At 34.3% G+C, this 22,544-nt stretch overlaps 1 protein-coding gene across 5 annotated transcripts in view; it reads right to left on the bottom strand.

Annotated features, from left to right (window-relative positions):
* Nucleotides 1–22,544, bottom strand: part of KIAA0825 (KIAA0825 ortholog) — a 398,694-nt gene that overhangs the window by 363,519 nt on the left and 12,631 nt on the right. For 3 of the 5 annotated variants that reach the window (XM_045848391.1, XM_045848397.1, XM_045848392.1), the window contains one exon: nt 14,323–14,465. The exons of the other annotated variants lie outside the window; for them this stretch is intronic. The gene's annotated coding sequence lies outside the window, so the exon portion shown is untranslated. The remainder of the gene's footprint in view (nt 1–14,322; nt 14,466–22,544) is intronic. 5 annotated transcript variants of the gene reach the window in all.

The following is a 22,544-nucleotide window of genomic DNA, read 5'->3' as shown; positions in this document are numbered from 1 at the left end:
ATTAGCTAGCCATATTAATGTGATACTGTTCTCTTAAATGTTAATAATGTTATTAACATTAATTTGATGGATAAATGTCTCCTTTGAAATACTCTTTTATGCCCTGGCTGGCGTAGCTCAGTGGATTGAGCACAGGCTGCGAATCAAAGTGTCGCAAGTTCGATTCCCAGTCAGGGTACATGCCTGGGTTGCAGGCCATGACCCCCACCAACCGCACATTGATGTTTCTCTCTCTCTCTTTCTCCCTCCCTTCCCTCTCTAAAAAAATAAGTAAATAAAAATCTTTCAAAAAAAAAAAAAAAGGTTATCTCCCTTTATAAAAAAAAAAGAAGAAATACTCTTTTATGATTTCTGGAGCTTTTGCTCCATCAATTATCATGTACTATAGTATCAATGTCCCTTCCAGCTGACTATAACAAGTTCAAGTTTCTTGCTTTTTAGAAACAAACAAAACCCACCATTGGACACCCTCCTCTTCCTTTCATAGCCCAGCACATTAAAATCACAATCCATAGTTCCTTATTTTATATTTTCACCTCTCATTCATTTCTCAACCCAGAGCAATCTGGATTCTGCTTCTATCCTTACACTGAAGCTGACAAAATATTTTTCAGTCCCTATCGTACTTAATCTCTGCACTATTTGGAACTGATACCTACTTCTTCCTTGAAGTTGTCTCCTTTCTTGCCAATCTTCCTAAGTATTATGGGTTCCCAGTTCTCTACTTGTCTTTCACACATTTATTCATGTGCTCTGGGTAAGAGTCCCCACTTTTGGTAGCTGGCAAGCTCACAAAATTTCTTCTTCTTTTTAATCTGAAATACACAGATATACAATGCTGTCCATTTCTATGCTAGAGGACTCATCCACCTTTCCTAGTCATATAACTAATTGTTCTAGGGTTAAACATTTGACCCATGCTTAAGTGTCAGATTCATATTATTTCAAGTTTCAAAATGAATTTTGAAATTTGGAATGAAGGAAGGGAAAGAAAGTCACTGGCGGTAAACTGATCAAGTTAACTCCAGCCCTCCAAGAGAAAGTGCACTGCCAACAACCACTTTTTCTTTCTTTTTTTTTCTTAAATTAACCAAAGTAGTTTTTATTAAACTAATAAATATCTTGATTGGCTCCTCTCTCATCTCCATTGTTAAACACTGATATTCACCACAGGGATCTTTCTAGACCTGCTTCTCATTTTAAATACTTTCCCTGAGCATTTGTCATTCAAAGCTACTGCCTTCTTCTCATATAATTTTACCAGAGTAGATTTGTGTTTTTCTCTGAAGAGTTTTAATTTTAAAAATTTTGTTTTATTTTTCTTAATTGGATTTTTCTCCTCCTTGTACCTTAGAAACAACTTTTCCTATTAATTCTCATTGTGTAGTCTTCCCAAATTTCCTTTCCCCTTGCCTGACTTGGGAAGGAAAATGAAAAATCTTTCTTCCTCTTCTCTTCTTATTCATTTTATGCTGGCGTTCTTGGTATTCACTGTATTCCACATGCTTTTCACCTATTATCTTGATGATAAAAATTCAGTCTGTATCTCTAAACTTAGTTCTTCTTCCAGAACCCCACACATATTTCCGAGCCCTTATTAGACAATTTCACTTCACTGATTCAAAGGTCCCTTGCACTCAACATGTTCAAAGTTTAATTCAAAACCTTTTCCCAAATCTGGCTTTTCTTCATATATTATGGGGTCACCACCTACCTAATCACCCCCTCCCTTGCCCTAGTACCTTAGTATGAGGTGTCAGCAAATGATGGTGCGGTGTTTTTTCCATGCCCTGTAAGCTAAGAATGGTTTTTATATTTCTAATGAGTTGTAAAAATAAAAACAAACAAAAGATTACACAGTGGCTATATATGGTCTGTAAACCCTAAGATATTTACTATCTGTCTCTTAATGGAAAACATTTGCTGACCCCTGTCTTCAATAGTCACCAGATTCTTTAATCCTTTTTCTCCAGTGCCCTTAATGGTCACCAAATACTCTCAAATTCTTCTCCCTCTGTCTGCTACCAGTATATCCAAACTGATGTTATTTCCTGCCTGCTGAAAAAAGAAAAGAAAAAACCCCTCTTATATGGCCTCTAGGACTCACACCTTGTGGTATAATAAAAATACATATTTTGCCCCTCATTTTCCGCCCCACTTCCTTTGTCCTATGTATCTCTTTAATTTGGCCATTCTTGAGTGTATGCTTTTAATAAAACTATAATTAGAAGTATAGTGCTTTCCTGAGATCTGTAAATCATACCAAAGAATAAACTAGAGGGGGGTTATAGGAACCCCCAAATTTGTAGTCAGCCAAGCAGAAGTCAGTATCCCTTGGAGACCCTACCTGTGGCTCATGTCTGAAGTGGGGGCAGTCTCATTGGACTGAGCCCTTAACTTGTGGAGTTTGCACTAAGCCCAAATAGTTAGTGTTAGAATTGAACTGAACTAAATTACAGAATACCAGGTTGCTGTCCACAGTACATACTGGCAATAGACTTCTTGTTTTACAAACCAAATCAGATCATTTCACTGGATTTCTATAATGCATAGGACAACTCTAGGTTCTTTACCTTGTTTTTGTTTTACATATAATTCTTTATATTTAATTATATTTTTCTACTATTACTATCCTTAACTGACATCTTGAAATAGCTTCCTAGCTATAACTCCCTCTACTAAGGATGGTTTTAGCTGAAAATCACACTCATAGAGGGCATTGACTTTATCAGTGTTCGTAATACTATTTGTAGGCAACATATAACTATGATAACATAATTTGTATATTATCTTTAAACAGAAAAAGGTCATCTACAATTACGGCTTAAACTGTTAAGTCCCTTCTAACAACAAACTATTTTTTAGAAATTGAGAATGGTAAGAAAATATACTTGTAATGAAAAATCAGGATTTAACATTTACGCTATCAAATAAAATTTGAATGGGATGCCTTAAAACGCTTTCTAGTTTAATTAAGAAAAAATAATTAAATAATTGTATTCTTTTAAAACTTAGTTTTAAAATTGTATTATTTTTATCATGTGGTCTATTTCTTTAATCTTGCCTTTGCAGTACACTGTCTAATTCTATAATTCAATAACGTAACTTGTTATTGGTTAAAGCAAATTTGAAATGACCTGAAAAATACTATTTAAAAGGCAATCAGTGAAAGTAAGTATTGGATTTCTTCATGTTAAATCTAAAAATTTATCACTATGCTTGCTTTTTACTTTATTTGCTGCTTAACATATCTCAGCAGTGAATCTATCATATCAACATAGTCATCATGATTCAAGCTGCAAATAATAGAGAGTGTCAGTGTCAATTTTGCTTTCTCACACTTGCTTCCCTTCACTTCATATGATTTTAATAATCCCTGTCAAACCACAAACAGTCCAAATTACCTTCATGACACAGAAGCTTTCAAGAAGCAGACAGAATCTCAACTTTCATTTAGCAACTACAAAAGAAAGCTGTCCAGCTGGACAAATATTATTTCCACACTTGACAATCTCTACAGTTGAGCATGAATTTTAATTTTAACTAAACCTGCCAGGAGTTTGATATGAGCTTCTTGTTTGGTGTAGATTGACTCACAGGATTATCAGACGAATGACTGTAATTGTGATGAAAGAACCCAACATTTCTATACTAAAAGATAAATTGTATACCAAAGCTGAGGGATCAAAATGAATGTATAAGAGATAATGTGAAGACATAGATTTCAGGAATAAAAACTACCTACATTAGGTGCTTTAATGACTAAAACATGTCTAAATATATACAATACACCTTGATGTAATTTTTAAAAGTAACAGCTAAGTAAAACTAAAATGTAAAAGTTAAAACTTTAAGATACCATGGAAAAACAGGTTCTAAGAATGAAATCTAAATAGATTTTTAAATTGTTTTAGACTGATTTCACTTCAAAGTCAAATTTCTAGAACAGTTCTATGCACCTGATTATAATAAATCTGATGTTCTTGACAAGTATTAAAAAATCCACTCTATACTAATTAATGTGCCCTTATACACTCAATGTAAACCTTCCAAAAAGCCAGAGTGAGAATAAATGTTTGTAGAGTATTAGCATAAAAGCTATAGTGTAAACCATACTAAGGACTATTATATCTCGGAAGTTTGATTTGTTAAACTTAAGTCTAAAAGTTTCAAATTGTAAAGTATTTCTGGGAACATTTTCTGTCTGCGCTAGGCCTGCGTTCACCCTACAGTTATTGGAACCTCATAATCGCCAAGTGTCTGTCCAGTGTTTGCTCTACCCTGCCACACTTGATTCTCATATTAGATTCTTCCTTCTCCAAGGGCGACCCATTGGCTATTCCAGCACGGTTTCTCCCTCAACTCCATCTTGAACACTGCAGCTCAGTTTCCTTTACTGCCCCTTTGCTTTTTCTTTCCCTTGGTCTTCTGACTGGACAATTTCGTCCACATCCTTATCTACCACTATAAGCTGTGTGTGAAAGCCCCTGTTCTAAATATCCAACTCCACACTGCAGAACTCCCTCAGAGCCCCACAGGCTCCTCAAAGTCAACATGCTCCCAGTCCATCATACTATTTTCCCTCTGAAACTTCTTTCTTTTCTTGAGGTCCTCATGATAGTAAGCAGCACTATCTATCTACATACTCAAGTCAGAAATGTGACAGTCATCTCCCACATTCCAACATTATCTCACCTTATCATAGCCAAAGGATCAGCCTTGCCTTGTCTGTCTCACACCATTCATCTCCCCCTATTACTCCTGAGTAGGTTAAAACTCCATCATCTGGATTAGTGCAGCAGTTTCCTAAAGAGTCTCCCTTATATTTTGTATCATCTCCTAACGCATTCTGTCCTACCACCAGAATGATCTTTGTAAAACAGAGAGAGGAATTGGTGTAGCAAGCTTTTAAGTCTAAGTGACGAGGAGTAAAGTCATCCTCTTAAAAGAGAGAGAAATCAAAGGCAGGAGTTGATCTCTAGGGAGAAATGAGTTTTTGAGAAATAATAAACTTGAAGTACAAATATTACAGTTATATATAAATAAAAAGCAACTGAATAGGGAGAAATTAATTGCACTGAGGAACAAAGAATGATGCGTATATACATAAAAGGACCATATAATTTATCCAAGCTGGGATTTTTTTTGTGTGAAAATGGTACTGAAAATAGTTAAAATTACATAATTTTTGAAATGTATATATACTAACCAATTGAGTGGTTTTATTATATTTGTGGACCTATACATAATTACATTCAAATTTTTTTTAAAAAATAGCATTCTCTGAAAAAATTTTATAACTGTACTCATAAAAGTAAAAATATTTATATTTGAATATTAAAATATAGAAATATGATTCTTGATACATTTTCATATACTTTAAATCAATTTCTTAGTTCTGTCAGTTATTTCTCTGAAATATGTATTTTTTACATTATTATATTATTTTTATATTTTTCCAAGTTACATTTTAGGGTCAGTAAATTTTAAATTGTTAATGCCTTCAACTGTTTGTTCAATATACTCTTCCTGAGGTGCTAAGCTACCTAATGAATTTCTTAAGTTCAGAGCAAAATTTTCCAGTGGAGACTTTAATTTTTTAAAGTCTCAAACATTCCTCAAATCCAAAGAGAGAAAATGTATACTGCCATGGCTAAATTATTTTTGTTTTCTTTATATCAGTCCAATCACAAAAATCTGTAGGTTGGTTATCTTGTCTATGTATAAACACATTTGTACTTTTTGACAACTACATCTTCTACTTAGCTTGGTAGATTCTGCAGATTTTTGGATGCTATTATGAATTACAATGTGCACCACAACATATTCCAAGTACAGTTTTCCCCATAGGTTTTACATTTATTTTAAAAATGTTTATGATGCCATGTTCCACCACAACATATTTTTAACATCACCAAGACCAAATAATTTCATCATGTTGCAGTTTGTATTTCAAATTATAATAATATGGAACGTTTGCTGTTTCACCTTTTACAGAATGAATATCTAAATGCTTTGATACCATGAATTAGACACAAAATTTGAGTTAATGGAATTGATTTTTAAAATTAGAAATAGTCAATGATACTAATGTAAAACTGGTATCATTTAACTATCGATAGAATTTTTTTAATGAAGCCAATATATTAAGAGCTATTGTTTTCATACATGCACATGAAAATTTGAAACTGATATCGAGTGATATCAATTTAGAACCATCACTTAATCTACATGTAAAGTTATGTTTCACAGAGGGGTACACAAATACACCTTCTGCAGATAAATATTAAAATGTAGTATTTGCAGGGACAGTCTTTAAAGAAGGCTGTGTAGTAGATGTTGATCTTCAGCAGACGGATGTCTTCTTGTTTTCATGAGATCAGTGATGTCATTACAGCCCCCATCGAATGTGAGTTATACATGAATTCTTTTCAGCAAGTCATAGGAAATTCAGTACTAACTGTTAAATGTGCACTGCTATGTGTTTTTTAAATTACTGTCATCAAAAGGATTATTACAAAATTAAAAAGTGTTAGTTACCTAATAATAAAATAAATAGTTATAGATTTATACTATATGATACATGATGAAACCCTTGTAGCAACAGCGTTTAGTGTACTGTACTCACTGTATGGCAAGATTAAATAAAGGCTGAAAAACTGTACAATCCATGGGCCAGGGCATGTGTCCAGCAGAACTGGCTGGCACATCAAGTGACCAGCAGAGGTGGTAGCATCAAATATTTCTGCCATCACCATCACACAAAAGCTGAAAAAGTTAGCTGTACCTAACTGCTCATGCCAGAGTGCAATCATTTTACCAGCAAGTACCTTTTATGATGCCCTTAAAAAAAAAAAGTGTTAGCTTATAGTATTACTTCTGGAAGGGAGCTGAAAAAGAAAAATTAGATACTGCCAATTTAACCATATGTTAAAGTGAGAATTCTGTTCACTACACTGACATCTCACATATGAAATCGTGTCACAATGTGGAGATACAAAGTGTAGGTCTACTTAAACCTAATCTAGTTTATTTACATGCAATTTTTAAATAATACTTCATTCAAAAATGAAAAATCTGACACAAATGGTAAATTAGATGAAATACCAGGACAAAAGGCATAAAATGAAACTATTCTGGGCAAGTTGTATGTATAACAGGATGTCATTATGATGTGCTATTTTAAATGACAATATGACATATATAAAGTGGAACTTATGTGCCTATAAAAAATGATCATCCAGATCTGTGGCATGACCCAGAAAGATTTCCAGAAAACTGTATTATTTCATTTTAAAAAGTAAGTTGTAGAACTATAAATACAGCATAATAATTTTTTAAAAACAGACAAACCACCCCCCAAAATGAGAAAGGATACTCAAAAGCTATTAACAGTGACAACCTAAGGGTGATGGAACTAAAAGGGGAATGGGAAATGGGAATTTTTACTCTTTATAGTCTTCTATTTTTGTGTGAACTTACTATAATAGGCATGTCTTATTTGTGACACATAAGAAGCAAAAAATGTAAAAACATAAAAATATTACAAAACATTAACTATTTTAGTATTAACTGAGTGGTACAAGTAGCAAATGACCTAGAATCCTGCAGTGGGAAGTTCCATATTGGTAGATGGAGATCAGGAAGTCAAGCTGCCAAGAAAACGGAGATGAAGGCGTTCTAAAGGTGATCGTCCCCAGAGCCTCACAGGAACCACAGGTGGAGACGTTTAGTCTCTCACTGTATACAGGTTCAAGTGTTCTCCAATCCTAGGAATGATCCAATAACTAGTGAAGGAAGGACATAAGAAGCCTTAGACATACAACAGCTTGAGAATTAAATAATGAGTCTACTACTTATTTACCTCTCTTCCACAGCTGGGGCTTTCACTCAGTTGTGTATTACCAATGTATAATTAGGTCCCTATCTTGACTTTTCTTTGTACATACTGGGATTCCACTCCTAGACCCTAGCCACAGGGAGCTGCTCCAGATTCATGAACTACCACCAGCAGGGGTCCCTGGTAATTCAAATGATGAGAACATCACTGGAGCATAAATGAAACTGTCTGGGGAAGCTGGAGCAGACAATTTATGGATGAAAACAGTGAAAGGTAAAATTAAAGAAGTATGCTATGGCCAGCTAGGTATGCTAAACCCGCTTTTTTTCCTCCAGGAAAAATGCATTTGAGCTTTATCCTGTACAAAACAGGGAGTCCTATGTTTTTAATTAAGGCAGTACATGACTAGTATTTATAAATATTCATCAAACAGGGTGATACAATGGTTTGGCGTGGGGAGAAAAAATAGAAGTGGGAATATCAACTAGGAGGACTGTCAATTAATCCAATTGAAGGACATGAATAGGAAGAGGATGAGGCCATGAGAAAAGGAAAGACAGCTTTTGTAAAGAATTTCCAGAGCATAAGTAGGTAGCTTGGAGTCACTGAGGCAGGAAATTATAGCTGAAGGAAAACCAAGCAGGTGTAACACGTCTCGGCATCAACAAGCTTGGACTTTAGACCCATCTCATCAGAAAGGCCAAGCAGGGCAACTGGAAATCCTAAAGTCATGTTAGGAGGCAGAAACTTGTGGATATGTCACTAGAAACTAGCAAAAGGTAAGAGCCAGGGTGTGGTCCTTCCTAGACAATAAAAATCAGTGCAGGGAAAGACCAATTGTGACAGTAGTAGCTAAGTAAAAGAGATGAGCATCATACAGAGCAGGGCATGCTTGTGGTCAAAGGCTCATACGTTCATACAGTTTTGCTGAAGACAGTCAAAAATACCACCCAGTGCATGTCCATGCTAGCCTTCAAAAAGCTAGCTGGGGAGTGGCTAACTACTATGGTTATTCTGCTGGCTGGAGTCCAAGAACAGGCAAGGGCAGTGAGATGAGGCTATAGGGAAATTTATGTAGCAAGGAATAAATTATTATAAAGGAAATTCTGAAATTCTGAATATGGATGACAGAATGACACTTTATGGATAGATTTTTAAAACTTAGGAGGAAAATAGTGATAAGAAGACATTACAAATTCAGTTCTAGACATGACAATTCTGAGTGGATTATATGAATGAAAATGTCTGGAACAGAGATGGAGGAGGCATGCGAGGGAAATGCATGAGAAAACATAACGCTTATAATGTCTCACTGAAGTTCAGAACACCAAGTCTCTTTCAGACAGTCTCTTTCAACTTTTTTGGACTATGAGCCCCAGGTTAAAAGAAGTGCACAGCAATCTAATGTGTATGTGTGAATGCACATATCTTAGACAAAAGCTTCATGAAATATTACTTACCTTTAGTACTTTCATTTTATTCTACTCTCGTCTTTCTCTTTCCACTACTCCTCTTTTTTTTTTTTTTTAATGCTGCACACAACCTTCAAACTGATTTAAATATGTACATTGTGGCTAAGATTTTTAGGTTACAAAGAGAACTTTGTGGTCATTTTCTAGAACTATCTACAAAAATACAATGGACAAATCCAGAAGAGATGTTCTTTGAGAAAGGGTAAAGAGAAAAGAAAATCAAGGATTAGAATGGGGAATACAAACAAGAGGTAGGAGAAAGACCAAAGAAGATCAAGTAAGCAGGATCAGAAGAGGGGGAAAACAAGTATCAAAAGAGGACAATGTTGGAAAGAGGAGTGGGTAGTCAAAAAAAGCTTCTTTCAATTTATGTCTTTGCCTCTACTGCAGTGTTTCTCAAAGTGTACTCTAAGAAGTGGAATTACCTTAGCCACTTGTTAAAAATTCAAATACCCCTGGCTAGCGTAGCTCAGTGGATTGAGCGCGGGCTGCGAACCAAAGCATCGCAGGTTTGATTCCCAGTCAGGGCACATGCCTGGGTTGCAGGCCACGGCCCCCACCAACCGCACGTTGATGTCTCTCTCTCTCTCTTTCTCCCTCCCTCCCCTCTCTAAAAATTAATAAATGAAATCTTTAAAAAAAATTTTAAAAAATTCAAATACCTGGACCCCATTAAAGGCCAGTGAATTGGAACTCTCTGGAGGTGGGTCCTGGAACTGGCAATTTAAAAGTTTCTGAGAACATTCTTTTCACCGAGTATTTTTATCTTAGTGATTTTAACAAAGCAGCTTTCAAAATGGTATTTTCCAGACACATGCAATCTTACTTTACATGTTAGAGGTATTCTTGAAAAGTTGTTGAGTGAGTACTTGCATACAAAACCATTATTCTCCTAAAGACTACAATGATTAATTTCAGAATTATCTTCATCCTGAAGGAAACAAAAAAGTTTCCTGGAGCATTCATCCTTTAAACAAACATCTTTATTCATCTAATTTTTCTGTATTGCTTATGCAAGTGGTTGGCCAACTGGACTTACAATCATGACCTTTATTCACTTTAAAAGCACATAAATTAAAAAACTCAATATGCTGTTAACATATTTTATTTTGATTTTGAACTGATCTCACTGGACTTAACAGTTTAAATATCACCATCAAGTGACATTTAGCAGAACTCATAAGCAGGAAGTACCACAGGGTAATAGTTTTCAGAAAATATTAAAACTGAAGTTTGTAATTTGGACTTTAACAGCAAAAGTATGCCTTTATATGATGAGTTCTCCTAAGATATATATTTGTCAGTTTATTGCTAAGTGATAGCCAAGACGTGAATCTATTCTATTCCAAGATAGGAACCATAGCTAACAACTACAGAAGCTTACATTTATGCACTTACCCACATAAGGCCCTGTTCTAAATCCTTTACCTGGCTTAACTCATTTCTTCTTCACAACAATCCTGTGATGCACCATTTTAGACTTCATTTCCCAGATGATGAAGCTGAGGAAGCTGTATAACTTTCCTGAGCTCCCACAGCTAGAAGTAGGAGCTGAGATTCAAATCCAGGCAGCCTGTCTCTAAAGTCCGTACTCAAAGGCAATGTGCCTCACTGTGATTATATTGATAGAGAGTCTCAGATGTTGAAGTAGTTAGTTGCCATGCAGAAAGACTTGCTGTTTATAATCTGAGATTTTTTTTCCTATTCTTTATACAATTGATTTCAAAATAACTGGGGTCTACTTTAAATCCCTACTCATGTTTACTTACAAGATCTTATTATAAGGAACTTTATCTATGATAGGAATACCCAAAAGAGCATAAAGATGGGTTTTTAGTAACACACTATAAATAAAAACAGAAATTTGTTTTAAAAGATACTTAATTCTGTGTATAAGGGCAGGCTTGCATCGTGATTTAGAGGTTTCCCAAACTTTAAGTTACCAACAACCGAGAAATCTTGTTACAAAATGTAAATCTTCAGTAGGCCTAGGTTGGGATCTGAGATTCTAAATCTCGAACAATTCCCAGATAACAGTGATACTGCCGGCCTGGAGATCATACTTTGAGGAGTGAGGGCTTAGAGTATGAACTCTGGGGTTATACTGCTTGTGTCTGAGTCCCAGCTTCATTATTTTACTAGTCTTGTAACATTCTCTTCATGTGCCTCCATAGCATCTATAAAATAGTGAGATCATTAAAGGGTTGTTATGAGGATTACATGAAATAATCCATGGACAGTACTTAGATCAGTTGCTGGCATATAGAAAAGTACTCAATACACATTATGCCTTACTATTACAGAAAACTATTAAAAGCATATATTGTACCCTGTAAGAAAGCCATTTATAGAATTGACTGATGTAATAGAAACAACACATAAAATTTCATCATTCTTTTCCAGGCAGTCACTAGAACATGACTGTTCATTGAAGGACATTAAATATATAAGTTAGAATCACTACCCAGCTTTACTAAATACGAAAATCTGAAACTGCTCTAAATGAATTTGCAAGAAGTTGGGTTGGCCTATAATGTTTAGGGAGAATATTTAATTTCTCTGTCAGAAAAATTTTTATATTGCACATGTACACTGAATTATAATTCATTTATTTGAATATTTTCCTCTGATTTTAGAAAGCTTTCTATGAATTTTTGGTTAAAAATCTTATTTTTATCAACTAGAAATCTGAACTAGTATTAGTGCAGACAATAATGATTTTAAAAAATTGTTCAAACAAAGGCACTAGTGCAGCTTAAATGACTTTGGAGAACTTAGCTAAAACCTTCACACACAACTGTATACATTTTCAAACCACTACACAATAAAGCATGATTACCTCTTATTGTTGAGGACTGGGACTCAGAACGAATACTACTTGTTCCAATTGTGATGATTTAATAATGATGAGATATGGGAGGACCAGGGGGTAGGAAATGTAAAGTTAGGACCAGGAATGAAGACAAAATTCCATAGCACTGTTCTAAATGAAAACTGTTAGAAATTTCTCAAATTCAACACTGTTTGAAAAATAAAGATACATATACACATGTATGTATAAGCGATAGGAGATCAAGTACACTAAGATTATCAATGTTTTGCCCAGCTGTTCACAAAAAACAGGAAGAATAAAATCTGGTGGTTCAATCCAGGAGGAGATGAACGCTATGGAAGTGTTTTGGATTGGTCAGTATCATTATGAGTCAGCAGGAAAAGATCAATAAACAATTTGCTTCTCTTTTCATCTTATATTTCTCTAACGCAGGTGCTGAAAAAAGACAACTGTATGATAGATTCTAATGTTCATTTCTCTAAATTAAAACTAGATTCAGCACAGGCAATGCAGACTTGCTTTGGCAGATCATGACAGATAAAAATCAAAAAAGGAGAGGAATTTGGGTAAGTAGATTATTCTCCCCCTCCTCTCTTCCCTTTCTTTCTTTCCCTCCAGAATACTCCTGGCTGCTCCTTTAATGTCTGGTGTGGTATCTGAAAAATTCATAATACAAGTAACAAGTGCCACTTACTTTAGAAAGCAAGATTTTATTTTAAAAAATCTGCACAACAGTGTTTTATAAAAATGTCTGCCATATGAAATTTTTTAAGGCATGATTTACCTATACTCAATTATACTGAGTAAGAATTCTTCAAACGAAATAATTATCAGGTTTAACTTGTAATTTTAGTGGGGAAAAAAAAAGCAATTGTAGGAATTGTGATTCTTAACATCTACAGAGGTGATAACCACCAAGACCAAATGGTTAGCATTAATGGTGCAAGAGTAATAGAGTGTGAACTGAATTATACCAACATCATGTCTTATTATGTGGGTTTATATTAGCCTAAATCAAATTCCTGAGAAGCAGAAATTCACTAAATGCCTCAGCTAACTTTTTCCACGTACAAGGCAGATATTAGCTGTCTTTCAACACCAGAGAAGCAAGGAATTCCTCTGCAGTGTGACCTATTTATGCCTCTTAGATTTATCATATGCATTTTTTAATGACCCCAAACCAAAGGAAATGTGGAAACCTATTTGAAAAGCTGACATTAAGGTTGTGACACCAACCAAAACAACAAGAAAATTTAAAGTTAAACTGACACACAATCCCCAAATCAGCCTGTTACACTCCTAATTTAAAAAACAGTTACTATGTGAAATAGTGATGGCATGTCAGCTTCTGCTTTGAAACTCCTGAATATTGTCATTTGGTGTTTGTGTCACAACCTCAATATTATTTAAATATAGTTTTAAATATCTATTATTTAAAAAAGTATCTTTGAATTGAAGATACTCATAAAGCTTTGAAGAAACCAACCTCAAAGCACTCTATTCCCAGAGTGCCACTTTTATTAGAAGTAGTGCATAAAACATTCGCTGTTGATAAATCTAATTCATTAGAAGGTGAGATGGATGCATTTTAAAATAACTGGCTGGCATCATTATCTGCAGTGGTTTTTATAAATTATTCCTCTTTCCCTTTCGACTGAACTTGTCACCGTTCCCTTGCAGGGTCTGAGTGTTATGCCTTATAGTCAATGCTTTCAACATGTTTAGACAAGTCATAAGTTAAACAAGCAGTGGTACTTTATTTTCTAGAAATGAGAAAGGGTTGCAGAAATAGTTACAGGTTATTTCATTCAATTCATTGATTTTTAACTAAAGACATGCAAAGATAGTTAGTGGTGGTTTCATCTCACACAAAGGATTTAAAAATAAAACTATACTGTTGGGGTAAAGGAAGAATGTCAAAGAAAGAAACAAAGAGAGATGCTGGCAGCCCTGCTGCACTGTTGTACAGACTTAGTTTAAAATTGAATTGTGCTTCCCCTGACATGGGAGATCAGGTACATCATGAGGCTGACAGCTGGCTAGCAAGCTAACTTCCTAAAGGAAAATGTGAACTGTACTTCTGTTAGAGGCTAAAGGAATAGAATTAAAGAAACATTCAAGGAAATGAAGCTAGCAGAGTACAAATTATTCAGAATATGAAGGAAAACATTTCTTACCTAATTTGTTTCAGAAGATGCTAAGAATGAGCTGGTCTTCTAATCCTAAGTAGGTGGAAAATTACTTCCTAGGTGGAAAAGCTGCCCTTTCTTTATGACTTTCAGCAGAGCAGTTTTTTTTTTCCAAAATATACAAAAGGTACCTATAAATTAGATAAAACTTTATTACTGTCACAATGGAGGGGTCACAGTCACAACATTAGTTCTTCACATACGTAGTGACAATACTCTCATTAGGTTATGACATACGGCCTCAATCCAAGAGATGCTGAAGATACATAAAGACACACTTAAGTTGGAGGACCTCAGAAAAGCTTATTAACAAGATGATCCACAGGTTACAAGTACATGGGTAACAAAGGCTCCTGGGAAAGGGAATATTTAAAACATTCCTTTTATTTTCATTGATTTTTCAAATGTTTCTAAAGAAATGCAGATCACAGAGAATAAGGGAGAGTTGCACAATATAGAACAAGCAGTCAGTTGCCCCATAATGGTGTATTAAAACCATCTTTTCCCCACTCTTCTGAGTTTTGTTAAAACAGATTCTGACTCAATTGATCTGGGGTTGAGGCCTGAGATTATGTATTTCTAACAAGCTCCCAGGTAATGCTACCAATGCTGTGGGCAGGTCCACAGGATACACTTTCACTAGTGAGTTTCCACCAGTCTCTTTGTCTTTCCTGCACCAAAGTACACTGCTGTTATTTTTAGCGATTGACTCTTTGTCTTTCCACATAATTTTAGAATGTTTTGTCAAATATTTTCTTTCCCATCAAAATAAATAGAAATTTGACTGAGATTTCATTAATTAAATTAGGAACCCATAAAATGTTGGCTTTTCCAAGTCATGCATATTTTATATCCTTCCACTTATTGAGGTCTTACTGACTACACAACAACGCTTCCTTATTTTCCCATGGGAGTTTTGTACATCACTTGTTATGTTAGATGTTTTCCAAGGCATTTCATATTTTGAATGTTAGTTTAAATAGTATCTCTCTACTAAAGCTTTTTTTCATTTTTGTTCATATATATATTTGTATAATTTTGTCTATTGATTTTTTATATAGGATATTTGTTAAACTCTATTGTTTTTTCTGTAGTTTTACATCATGTACAAAAATGAATTTTACCTCATTCCCAAAATTATACTTCTTATTCATCTGGCCTTACTAAAAGAAAAAATAATGAAACAATAAATATACTTTCTAATAGAAAAGAATATTTTGTTATCTACAATCAGCCAAAATGATCTTTTGGTTAGGCAGGCCTAGGTTGACTAGAAAACTGACATGAAGAGGATTCTGTGTTTCTTTTGACATTTATTCATTGTCCTTATATTTTTGGCTTTTTTTTTTTTGGTGCTTGACATACAAGAGCTTTAATGTTACTAACATCTACTATCCCAAGATTATTTTTCAATTTATATTTCATCAGAAACAGATAAGAACCCTCATGGACAACTTTAGCACTTGTGAAATAAATCTGAACAAAAGGGGACACAGAGGAATTATCACAAGGGATGCGGTTCACTCCCACTTGAGAACTAACATGGAGATGCCAATGCGGGGAAGCCACTTTAGAGGTATAGTACATAGCCTAACTCCACAGCTAAAATCACATGGGTTTTTTTGGAAAACTCATAAGTACATAAATTATTTTCTTGATGACAATGTCAGTCTGCTCTAGGGTGAATTGTTCTTTCTGAGAGCTCTCCTTCAATCACCTTGACCAAAAGAAAAAAATAACACTTACTGTTTCACAAGCTGTCAATGTTAATTAACACTGGTTACCTGAGGAAAGGTAAATATACATGATGGCAGGATGGTAGAGAGGGTAAAGGAAAAAAAAGGAGGCATTAACTAAAATAATAACCATTATAGTAATAGTAAAAACACAGTAAACTGTTTCATTAAAAATGTGCTCACAATTGACTACAAACAATAATTATGAAGAAGTAGGGCAATATAGAACATGCTTAAATGGAGAAGTGAAAACAGAACCCAAGACAGCATGTACACACTATATCGCAACTATTTAAAAATATGTGCACAAGCCCTAGCTGGTGTGGCTCAGTGGATTGAGTGCTGCCAGCCTGCAAACCAAAAGGTCACCAGTTCGATTCCTGGTCAGGGCACATGTCTGGGTTGTGGGCCAGGTCCCCAGTAGGGGGTGTGTGAGAGGCAACCACACATTGATGTATCTCTCCCTCTCTTTCTCCCTCCCTTTCCCTCTCTCTAAAAATAAATAAATTAAAAATCTTTAAAAAATATGTGCACAAAATTTTTCATTAGAAAGATCAATCAGTGTGTATATATTTCTCCATCTCCCTCCAGAGATCCCCTTAAAAAGATCGTAAAAGTGTATATTGGGGTGGAGGGAGAGGATGTAAATCCATTAACTGTGAAGATAATGAGCAAGCTCTCCCTATAAATTTGTACAAGGTAAGACAGATGTATTAACATTCACAGGAGAAATAGCAGGAAAAGCCAAATTACAGAATGTCTGCACAGAGCACTGCAATGAAGGGAATAAACCAGATACCCCTGGCAGAAGTGTGGAGTAAGAAGTGAGGCTAAAATATGCAATCAATTGAAGATTTGTCCAAGAAACACCAAATCTCCCTCCCCTTTCTTTTTGTGCAAGCAGAATCTCCCTCCCCTTTATTTTTGTGCAAGCAGTTGCTTTCTTTTTATCTGTAGTCAAATATCTGACTGTGAATAAGAAAACAAATAAGTAAATGAAAGAAGTGTTGTGTTTGAGTAAATGAATTGTCTAGGAAAGTAGGAAACAGAGTGCGGATATGGGTGTCCTTAAAAAGAAGCTGGCCTCATTCCAGCTTTTAGTTGACTTCCAGTAAACTAACGCTCCCCATCTATTCATTCTAAAGCAACCCATCTAAGTCAAATCAGTACCATCCAAATATAATTTCCAAGCAGCTTTTTTATTTTTTCTTTTCCAACAAGAATGCACAGCCAAGGACCACTGGGCATTTGAAAAAAAAAATTCACATTTGAGATCAATGTAAAACAAAAGTGTACCCCAAAGAAAACAGAGATAAATCAGTTAATAGAACATGTAAATTTTTCATCTTCCTGAGAGAATAAAGGGAAAAAATGTATATATAACACAAGACCAGAAACAGGATTTTTCAGGTATGGCTGACTGTGATCAGCAAATAAACTTTCAAAAAAGAAACTATAGAGCTAGACAAAATTGACAAATAGAACTATTTTGGTGTTCTAGAAATTGACCAAAGGAATATAACAATTTGAGAAACATTTACATTTGAAAAACTGTTCATCTTTAGGTTAGAACACTAGGACCCCGTGGCATTCTGGCCTGGAGCTACTCTTATTACCATAAATCACAGCTCAGACTGTATAGAGGTCCTTCCAGGGTGGGAAAGATCACAGGACTGGAAATTTCTCTACTGTAGTTTAAGGGTGGTCATTTGCATTTGAGTGGTAGGTGATGTCTAACTCAGCAGTGTCTCAGTGCAAGTGATAACCTTAGAAGTAGGCAAGTAGGAAGAGCCAAACAGTTCTCTTAGTCCAAAATCACTGTCAAAATTGGGGCAAGAATATTCTTGGCTAAGGCTAAGTATGTGCAATAGAGACTAAAAAGAAACAAAACTAGCCACACATTCCTGAGGCTGAATAATCACATGCACAGAGGAAATGTGAAAGAACCCAGGAGAAAAGCAAAAGCAGGGACACAGAGATCCACGGGAAGATGAGAAATGACTTACTGACGTCAAGAGTTTAGACACAACCACTACCCAAGCATCGGCTTATCATTTAACTTACACGGACACAGGGCCAAGTCCCAGAGAGCCAAATGTAAATTTCAAGATGAGAATATTAAAATAAAAACCCATATACATCAGTGGCCATACATTACAAAGGAGATTGATGCCACTGATTAAGTTTAGCCAAATTACTAAACAAAGAAACCAGCAAATAAACAAATCAACAACATCATTCAGAGATTACAAAATCAGAAGCCAGAGCTGCTATTATATATGTTAAAAAATATCCAGTTTTCAACAAGAAATTATGAGGCATGAAATATGAAAAGAAAAACAGTCAATAGCAACATTTCGAGTGTCCTTAGATATTGGATTTAAACAAAGTCTTTAAAGCAGCTATTATAAATACACTTAAAGAACCAAAGATAACCATATTTAACTATCTTTAATTCACCAATTCTTTCTACAGGTCATTTGGAATCTGCTCTCAAGTCCCTCTAGTGAATTTTCTTTTCATATACTGGACTTTGTAACTTCAAAATTTCCATTTTGTTCAAAAATATTGAGAATCTTTTTTTTTATTCATTGTCTTACTTTCCTTTTATTTCTTAACATAAACTACTCAATCTGGAAAAAAACAGAGAAAAAGAATTTTTTAAAAATGAGCAAAAACTCACTGGTATTTGGGACAATCATAACCATATATTAGTATCCCAGAAGGAGACAGAGTAATAAGTAGAAAAATATATATGTGAAGAAACAAGAGGCAAAAACATACCAAATTAGATGAAAAGAAATAATCTACTCATCAAAGAAGTTCAAAGGACCCCAAGTAGGACAAATAGGAAGAGATCGATATCCAGACATAACACAATCAAACCATTAAAGGACAAAGACAAAGAAACGAAAAGCAGTAAGAGAAAAGTGACTCCTCACAGAAAGGTAAGCACCGACAAACCAATGGAGGCCAGAAGTCAGTGGAATGAGAATACTCAAAGTGCTGGATAAAAATTGTCCAGCATGTATTCTGTATCAAGAATAACTATACTTTAAATTGAAGGCAAAATAAAGTCATCCCTCTTAAAACTGAAGACAAAATAAAGATTGAGAATTTGTTACTAGCAGAGCAGTCTTTAATAGTAAAGGAAATTTTTCAAGCTAAAAGAAAAATAACATCAGATGGTAAAATTGTGGGTTAATATGAAAGACTGTGATATATTATTTTATTGATTTTTTTAAAAAGGCATAGATTGTATAAAGTTATAACTATTAAAATGTATTATTTAGTTTATAACATGTAGAGATATAATACATATGACAATAGCAGAAAAGGCAGGAAGGAATAGACCCACATTAGAACAAAGTTTCTACATTTTGTCCAAAGTAAGTTGGTATTAACTAGATTGTATTGAGTTGGTTGTGGTAAATTAAAATGTAGACTGTATTCTCCAGACCAAACACTTAGAAGATAACTTTTTCAAAGGTAAAGTTGCACTAGAAATCTAACTGTGCATACACTAAAAATAATTATTTAATACAAAAGAAGTCAGTGAAGGTAGAAAAGAGAATAAAAAAAGCTAGGAGTTATATAAAAATGAACCATAATGGGAAATGTAAGTCTCACCACACCAGCAAGCACAATAAATGTGAATGGTCTAAATAGCTCAACCAAAAGCAGAAACTGTCAGACTAGATAAAAAAAGCAAGATCCAACTAAATCAATAGCAAAAATAAATCCTGGAAAGCCTCCAGCATTTGGAAGTTAAAAAGCATGCTTCTAAATAACAATGTCAAAAAGGAAATCACAAGGGATATTAGAAAATATTTTTTACTGAATGATAGTGAAAATACAACACCTCACATTTTATGGGATCCATAAAAAGCAGTGTTTAAAAGGAAATCTATAATTCCACCTATATCAGAAAAGAAGAAAGATTACAAATAGATAACATAACATTCGATCACTAGAAAAAGGAGAGTAACCAACCACATCCAAAGCAAGAGGGGGTAACACAAAAGATTATAGCTGAAATAAAATAGAAAAAAATAGAGAAAATAAAATCAAAAGCTGGTTCTTTGGAAAGATCAACAAAATAGTAAACCTTCAGCTAGACTGATCAAGAAAAACAAGATACAAATTACCAAAATAATGAAAAAATGCCACTACTGACCATAGAGAAATCAAAGGATTCTAAGACAACAGAATGAATAACTTTATAGACATTTTCTTTAGAAGACATAAATGACTAAAACTGACTTAAGAAATTTGAAAATGGAATAGGCCTAAAACAAGTAAAGAAATTGAAATACTAATTCAAAAATTTGCCCATAAGGAAAAGTTACAAGAACTTCACTGGTGAATTCCATGAAATAATACTAACATTTCACAGACTCTTTGAGAAAACAAAGGAAAGAAAGCTTCCTGACTCATTCAATGACAGTATTACCTCAATAAGAAAGCCAAACATACCACAAAAACATAAAACTGCAGGTTAACTGCCTATATTAAAAAAGAAAGACCTAAAATCAATATGCTAACCTTCACCCTTAAGAAACTAGAAAAAAGAAGGGTAAGCAAAACCCAAAGCAAGCAGAAGAAAGGAAACAATAAATGTTAGACTGGGAATAAATAAAAAGGATAGAAATCCAATAGAAAACAATTAATGAAACTAAAGCTGATACTTTGAAAACATGTTCAAATGACAAATCTTAGCTCAATTTATTAAAATTAGGAATGAAAGAAGGTATATTATTATTGACTTACAGAAATAACTATGAAGGGATACTAAAAGCAAATGTATATCATCAAATTATATATATAATCTAGATCAGGGGTGTCAACCTCTTTCATTACGGGCCACATCAGCCTCGTGGTTGCCTTCAAAGGGCCGAAATAATTTTAGGACTATATAAATGTAACTACTCCTTAACAGTTAAGGAGTTGAAATTACATTTGGCCCCTTGAAGGCAACTAAGTGTGAGGCTGATGGCCCTCAGTGAAAATGAGTCTGACACCCCTGATCTAGATGAACAAATTCCTAGAAAGACATGAAGTACTGACAAGAGTCAGGAAAATAAAAAAATATGAGTAGACCTTTAACAAGTAAGCAGATTGAATTAATAATTGAAAACTTTCCCACAAACAGAAGCCCAGGGCCAGATGACTTCACTGGCTGGTGAATTCTACCCAAAACTTAAAGAATTAATACCAATGCTTCACAGATTGTTCCAAAAAAACAGAAGAGGAGAGAACACTTCCCAACTCATTCTCTGAGGCCAGTATTACCCTGATACCAAAATAAGACAAAGACATCACAAGAAAACTGTAGACCAATGTCTCTAGAAATATAGAGGCAACATACTCAAAATATTAGCAAATAAATAAAAGAATTATACACAATGACTAAGCATAATTTATTCCATGATGGTAAAGTTGAACCTACAAAGGAAAGTGAGTCAATGTAATACATCTTATTAATATAATAAAGGACAAAAACTACATAATAATCTAAGTATATGCAGAGAAGAATGTGTTAAATTCTAACACCCATTAATGATAAAAGCACTCAACAAACTAGGAATAGAAGGGAACTTCTTCACTGATAAAGGATATCTATAAAAAACCCACAGCTGAGTTCATACTTAATAGTAAAAGACTGAAAGCTTTTCTCTTAAGATCAGGAACAGGACAAGAATGTCTTTCAGCATTTTTATTTAACATTCTATTGGAAGTTCTAGCCAGAACAATTAGGCAAAAGTAGTAAGTAGAAGGCATCAAGACTGGAAAGGGAGAAGTAGAAGTATCTACTTATAGATGACAAGATCTCATATGTAGAAAATCCTAAGGGATTCTAAAACAAACAAAAAACTCAAACTGTTGGAGCTAATAAGTACATTCAACAAAGTTTGTAGGATATAAGATTAGTAAACAAAAATCAATTATATTTCTATACACTAGCAATTAACAACTTGAAAATAAAATTAGGAAAACAATTTCATTTACAATAGCACCAAATAGAATAAAATATGTAGGAAAAATTTAACAAAAACACTGCAAGACCTGTTCATTGCAAACTACAAAACATCTTTGAAAGAAACTGAATTAGATCTAAATAAGTGAAAAGTCCATGCTTATGTATTGAAATATTTAATATTGTTAAAGTGGCAATACTTCCCAAATTAATCTACAGATTCAATGCAATCCCTATCAAAATCCCGCTGCCTATTTTGCAAAAATTAACAAATTGATCTTAAAATCCACATGGAAGTGCAAGGAATGCAGAATAGTAACAAGACATCTTTAAAAAGAATCAAGCTAGAGAACTTCCCGTTACAAAACTTCCCGTTTACAAAACTTATTACAGGACTACAGTAATCAAGGCTGTGTGGCAAGATAGGCATAAGGGTGGGCATGTAATCACTGCAATGGAACTCAGAGTCCAGAAATAACCCATATGATATCCAATTG

Source organism: Phyllostomus hastatus, unplaced genomic scaffold (genome assembly GCF_019186645.2).
Source record: "Phyllostomus hastatus isolate PE091 unplaced genomic scaffold, TTU_PhHast_1.1 phas_contig_58, whole genome shotgun sequence".
Lineage (NCBI taxonomy): Eukaryota > Metazoa > Chordata > Mammalia > Chiroptera > Phyllostomidae > Phyllostomus > Phyllostomus hastatus.
Note: the sequence above shows the minus strand (reverse complement) of the source record. Positions and strands in the feature narration are given on the sequence as shown.